Here is a 6,942-nt window from a genome sequence, read left to right as displayed (position 1 = left end):
CACCAGACCTGACATTGCTTATGCTGTGCAGCAAGTCTGTCTTCATATGCATGACCCTCGGGAGCCCCATTATGCTTTGGTGAAACGCATTCTTCGATACCTGAAGGGCACACTTGAGTTCGGCTTGTAGCTTCATCGAACCTCCATCTCAGCACTTGTAGCTTATTCCGATGCAGACTGGGCAGGTTGTCCGGATACTCGCCGCTCCACTTCAGGCTACGGCGTCTTCCTCGGGGACAACCTCATCTCCTGGTCCTCCAAGCGGCAGCATACCGTCTCTCGCTCCAGTGCCGAGGCTGAGTATCGAGCCGTCGCTAATGCTGTGGCTGAGACCTCTTGGCTGCGACAGTTACTCACTGAGCTTCACTGCCCACTCCAGCGTGCTACAGTTGTCTACTGCAACAATATCAGTGCAGTCTATCTCTTAACCAACCCAGTGCAGCATCAGCGCACTAAGCACATTGAGATCGACTTGCATTTTTTTCGAGAACAAGTAGCTGCCAGGGCCGTACGTGTTCTCCATGTGCCTACCTCCTCCCAGTACGCGGATTTATTCACCAAGGGTCTGCCATCTTGCTTGTTCACGGAGTTTAGGTCCAGTCTGAACGTCCGCTCCGCTCCCGCTCCGACTACAGGGGCGTGTTAGCGTGTATACGTGAATAGGCACATATATGCCTTTGTCTTCCGCACATGGCGTACTCCAGGCGTATCGCATGATCTCAGGAGCAGCCTCCCGTTTCTCCAGGAGCCACGATTGATACAGTAACAACCTAGGATTATTCCCATACTTTTCCTTTCTATGTTTAGCTTGCATGCATACGTATCGCATGGATGGCTCCTAGTCTGTTGCCTTCCCTTTCTCTCAGGTAATCTATTTATGTACCAATCTCTGGCTAATGGAAATCAATTGTGTGAGTATTCTATTCTTGCACGCTCTCATTATCCAATTCGAAGGTTCAAACATGTATAAATCCGTGTCTCTCTTTCCGATATTTTTTGATGACTACATAAGTATTCCTATTTTTTTTATTCTAGAATAGACAGTGGTGTCCAAATCCTCTACGGGTGCATGCTCGACAGCCCAAAGGCCCAGAAGTCTACTGAATCACGTATACTTGGGTTTTCGATCATAATTCATTCCCGCCACATGACCACAGCCTGCATTATCAAAGTTGGATTATGATTGGTTTTCAGGGAATCCAACTTCAACTACTTTTATAGAGTTTTTTTTTTTGAGATGGTCATCTTAATTAATTTTAGTGTTTAGACAGAGATAGTACTGGACGCTCCCTTTGCAAATGCTACCGCATACATCTGTTCGCGGTTGCAATCACCACAGACACAAGTTCTACACAACTGCTTGTTCAGTGACATGGACAAGTACCAGCTCTCATCTACGCAAACAAACAACACCTGACCTGAAGTGGAAAAAGTCTGTAATTATATTGAGGAGAACCTTGTAGCTATACGTGGGAAACGGTCGACGACTATGGCTGCTTGGCTTGCTCCAGCACCTTGACAACCTGTGTCATCATTGGCCTGTTGCAGGGATCAGATTCCAGGCACTTGTCTGCCGGAACGGGATCCCTGACTTCACCGATCGATGAAGTATGAACAATTAGATTTAAGACGAACGGATCAGATATGATGCTACAGTAATAAACACGAACTTGACCTGCAAACACACGCCGATGCATCATCACCTGGTTCTGGTTGGCTGATCTTGACTTGTTAGCACAGCAGAGCAGGTGCGTGCATCAATATTCACTAGCTAGCTTAATGTCTGATGGGTACTGACAGGTACTGAGTGCACGTACATGAGCACAGCACACACAGTCGTAGAATGATAGCAAATGAAGAGTGAGCCATGAGCTGGATGCATGCTTTGCTTACCCAGGTCACCAGCCTTGTTCCGTTTTCAAGGAACGACTCATCGGTCGGCTTCTTCCCGGTGAGGAGCTCAAGCAAGACGACGCCGTAGCTGTAGACGTCGCCCTTGGTGGTCGCCCTCCCGGTCTTGAAGTACTCTGCTAGATGTGCCAGGCACACATGAGCAACAGCAATAAGAGGAATCGAGGAGACAATTGATTAAACCTGGCGCGAGGTAGCCGAAGGTACCGGCAACGACGGTTGTGACGTGGCTCTCGTTGGGCTTCATGGGCGTGGCGAGGCCAAAGTCCGAGACCCTGGCCTCCATGTTTCTGGCCTTGATGTCGCAGTGGATGACGTGCGGTATGCAGTCGTGGTGGAGGTAGGATCGCTGGCCAGTCCAGATTCTCGTTTTTTCTCCCATGGAGGATGGAGCCCAAGCTTCCGTTGGGCATGAGCTCGTAGATCCAGAGTTTTTTTTATTAAAACCGGACCCTCTTACTCGGAACTTTTATTGGAGGTTTTTTAACGGGGAGGTGCGACACCGGAGAATCGAATCCTGGTGGGCTAGGCTGCACTGTGCTGCCTTGCCGCCGCGCTCGCCGTAGATCAAGAGGTTGAAGTGAGGCGCCGCGTAGTAGCCACAGAGTGGGACGATGTTGTGGTGCTTGATGTCGTCCACCCGCAGCCTGTAGACGGTCCCGTAGCCTCCGGCGCTGATGATGTCCTTGCTGGACAGCCCCATGATCATGCCCAGGAACGACTTGGGGGTCAGCGATTGCATCGCGGCGGAGCGGAAGATGACCATCTTGACGCCTGTGAGGCTGTTGTCGATTATCCTTTTCTTGCGGGCCCATTTCTTCTAGAGATGACGAAGAGCACAGAGCAGATGGTGATTCATGATCGAAAGTGACGATCAGAGGGTGTCATTACTTAAAAAACTATTTTTAGATGCTGTTTATAACTTGTTTTTATAGATATTTAGCGTATTCGTCTATAATCAAAGACATGTGTAAATGGACGATTTCCAAAGCGAGCCGCCTGTAGAAATTAATTTCCATATGCGGTTAGTTAAGCGAACCGTTTGTAATAATTAGTCCCCGAATCGACTTTCTTTATTAAAAAAATAATTTTTTTAACCGACCATGCACCTCCACGGTCACGACGTCGCACAAGTCACGTAATTTTTCACACGAAATACGCACACGTGCAGTTCTTAGCACTTGAACTCGGGACCCATCAGCTCGCCCGAACCTTCCTTACCATCCCACCAGAGAACTGCTAGTGATACAAATATCATATGCAATCCTTTTGATATCTTCTATCCAAAACTTCAAATTATTTGGACATATAAATGACTTCAAATGAAAAACTTTTCAACTACAAAGTTGTAGATCTCGTCGAGTGGTATAATTTTTATATAAAGTTTATCCTCAACCGAATTTATATGAAAAAGTTATAACTTTTTTAAGATAACCGGTCACTCATTTCCACAGGTGAGCCATAGTCGGTTCACATAAGAAACCATCTGTGAAAATGACCTTTTACACAGGCGGTTTCTTATATTAACCGTATGTAATAATCATCATATTTTTAGAGACGGTTCATGTAAGGAACCATCTGTAAAAATGTATTTACACAGGCGGTCCATAACCATAGCGGACCTACGCTAACTACGCAGACGGTTTTTCAAATGAGCCGCTTGTAAAAATGCACTCTAGATGTCTCGAAAAATAGTTTTTTAGAAGCTTGTGAATATGCACCTTAATATTTTTTGCAAAAAAGATGACATTTAACTATTTTTAATCACCTAACGCATCTTAAAGCTTGAGCAGAAGCAAAATACTCAGAGAGACAAATCAAGATAAAAAGTTTCAAGACAATATGACTTCACAGATTGAATATGAACCATAAGTTCTATTCAAAACTATTTCATGTGTCTTTGTGTCCAAAAGTTTGCAATTTTGAAGATGAACGAAATAGAGACGAGATCACGGGCAATTAAGCTCTTCAAGATGATGCTCTAGAGGTAAGGGAATTTAAGACCCATCACATATACATGTGTATATGAATTTTATGCCTCTAACATAAAGAAAAACAACTTTCCAAGGTATTGAAATTTCAACTCAAAAAAAAACGAAAATCAACAACAAAATACCAAGAACTTGCAAATATGCAAGGGAACCAATAGAAGGAAACTATAAGGAGGAAAATTCAATCATGTGCAAAAACTTAAACTTCATTACTCAAAGAGGTCAGCCCTATTTTAGACGGAATATAAAGATTTATCTCTCAAAACTCTCACCTATTATATAGGCTAAGCACGCATCTCCCTCTCCTCTAAAACCCTATCACAAGGCTCTTATATGGATGACTCAAGGGGTGGCTTTCCAACCATTCAAACATCTCTATTTATAGCTAGAAAATTTGACCCCAAGATTCCTTGACTGTTTCCAAAATACCAATCTCTTGTAGTACATTTCTACCTACTATAAGAACATTTTGATCTATTTTCTCCTCCATCCATTGGATGATCGTGGCGTCTTCACGACATAGCTTCGTCTCGGTGCAAGCTTCGTGATGATGCTATGTGCACTCCATCCGCCCGTGGCTTTGTGGCCAAACTAGGAAACCGACTCCCACGCTTCTTAAGGCGTGACCCACAACTGCTTGCTTTGACCTCAAGCAAGTCTTCCGATGTTGACGCGTATCCTCCGTCTTGTGATTTTGACCGTTGACAAGTCCCTCCCGCACCTGATCCCTCAGGCCGCCTTGTCACTTGCACCGACATCCCCTACGTTTAACTTTGTCAACACGTTGCCTTCATCAACCTTCATCTCTTGCCTTACATGACATCCACGTGTACCGCTAGGATCATCCTTGACTCCACCCGGTCTTCTTGATTGTCCGGCACCAAGCACACCACTTAGCCCCGATCACCCGCCGTTGACTACCAAGTTGCATCCATCACCTTCACACCATAAGACTAACAAACATACACTCAAAGACAGGGATAGCACAAGGGGTTGATTCATTAAAGGTCACATCACATGACTCCATGATGGTGTTAGTGTCAAGATTAAAGACTCTGTAAGAATGACCATGAAGAGAATACCCTAAGAAAATATCATCGGAAGAACGTGACTCGAACCTGTCAAGATTGCCACGCTTTAGGATGAACCACGGATACCAAAAATTCTCAAATGCGAAAACTTCAACCTCCTCCCAAAACACAACTCATAAGAAGTCAAATTCAAGATTGAGTACAAGAAAATACGATTGGACATGTAGCACGCCGTGCTAATGACCTCAGCCCAAAACTTCCTAGGAGTCCTGTGCTCATCGAGCATCATCCTAGCCATCTCCACCAAAGTGCAATTCTTCCTCTCAACCATGCCATTCTACTGAGGAACACGTAGGGTAAAAAATTGATGCTCAATTCCATGCTCAAGACAGAAAGCCTCAAAGAGATAGTTATTAAACTCGGTGCCATTATCACTGTGAATTACTTTCAATGCACTAGGGAATTCTTTGAATAATCTCAAAGCCAAATTCCGGAACTATGAGAACACTTAATCCTTGCTCATAAGAAAGTAGACTCAAGAGTAGCGAGAGAAATCATCAACAATGGTAAGTACATACCACTTTTCACTCACCAAACGAACCCGAGAAGGACCAACAATGTTCATATGGAGAGTTCTTCCGGTCGTTCAGTCATCACTAGATTGACCGATGGGTGGAAGGTAGCAACCATCTTGCCATGCTGATAGGGAGCACAAATAATATTTTTCTCAAACTTGAGCTTGGCAATCCTCGGATCAAGCCTAGGGCACTCAAATGAGTAAGCAATCAAAGCTCATGTGTCCTAATCTCCTATGCCACATCCAAAGTTCAGAAGATGGCTGAGCAATCAAATAATGAGAAGAACCAAGAGACTAAAAAAATTAGCTCCAAAAACTCTCCCAACTCTAGAAATCTTGTAAATCAAAGTGCCAGACAAATCAAGAACTCAAGAAGTATCGCGTTTGAAATACACTTCCAAGTCCTCATCTAGAAACTGAGATACCAAGAGAAGATTGTATCCTAGATGCTCCAACAAAGCAACATCCTTAGGAGTAAAACTCTCATTCACCCTTATCATACCTTTGGCTTTCACCCTTCCTTTTCGAACATCCCCGAAAGTGATGTACTCGTGCCGCTTTGTCGGGGTGAGGCTGAAGAATCATGATGCATCTCCGGTCATATGGAGCGAACAACCGGAGTCAACGAGCCACTTGTTCTCTAGGCCTCCGCCTGCCACCTACATGCGAGAAGATTAGTAGATGGATAACTCAGTACTAGGGTTAGTCATAAACTTCTTGGGAATCCAATACTGGGTTATCCGTCTTGAGGTAGTAAAAGCAGGTGCTTGCAAATCACTCCTAGCACTAGCACGCTGGGGGTGAGTACCACATCGAGGAGGACTTGGTCCACCAAAGCGCTGTGACTCGAAGTATCTTACACGTGAACAAAAACAATATGAGTCATGATAGGATCCATGTTGAGCAACACTTCTAGGCAAAGACTAAAAAGTGTAAGGGACAGGTAGGCAAGCAAGCCCTTTTACTCCAGAGCATACTTATTCTAGTTCTAGAAAAAAAAAACCTTGCTTAAGGGCGGTGTCAGGGCAAAGCTAATTTTAATGCTTGTGAGTGGAAGTGAGGAAAAGGCTCATATATATCAACAGAGAGGTACTACATGTCCCGGGTGCTCCACTCCCACTCACGCCGCTCATCTCTCCTATGGCAAATGTATAACCCGATCAAGTGACCCTCTCTCTGATAGTAGGTGCAGTGGTAGCGTCTCTCAGAACTCGATTGTCGGTCACTTGGGGCTCTCTCACAGGATCTCTCATCTTGGGCTATGGATCTCTCTTGGGTTGTGATATGGGCTTCTTCTTTGTGGGTTGTGAAATGAGTTTCTTGATGGTCTGTGGTGTGATATTGATTTTAGACTTCTCAGCTTCTAGGGTAGTAGGTGTGGTGAATATAGTCTTACTCTCTTCATGATAAGCCACCCTCTCAAAACCCAACC

The 6,942-nt window shown here is 44.7% G+C and overlaps 1 pseudogene; it reads right to left on the bottom strand.

Annotated features, from left to right (window-relative positions):
- Nucleotides 1-1,423: 1,423 nt before the first annotated feature.
- LOC133909725 (receptor-like serine/threonine-protein kinase At1g78530) lies at nt 1,424-5,362 on the bottom strand (annotated as a pseudogene).
- Nucleotides 5,363-6,942: the final 1,580 nt, after the last annotated feature.

The sequence above is a fragment of the Phragmites australis genome, chromosome 2 (genome assembly GCF_958298935.1).
Source record: "Phragmites australis chromosome 2, lpPhrAust1.1, whole genome shotgun sequence".
Taxonomy (NCBI): Eukaryota; Viridiplantae; Streptophyta; class Magnoliopsida; order Poales; family Poaceae; genus Phragmites; species Phragmites australis.
This window is presented reverse-complemented; position numbering and strand designations above follow the sequence as displayed.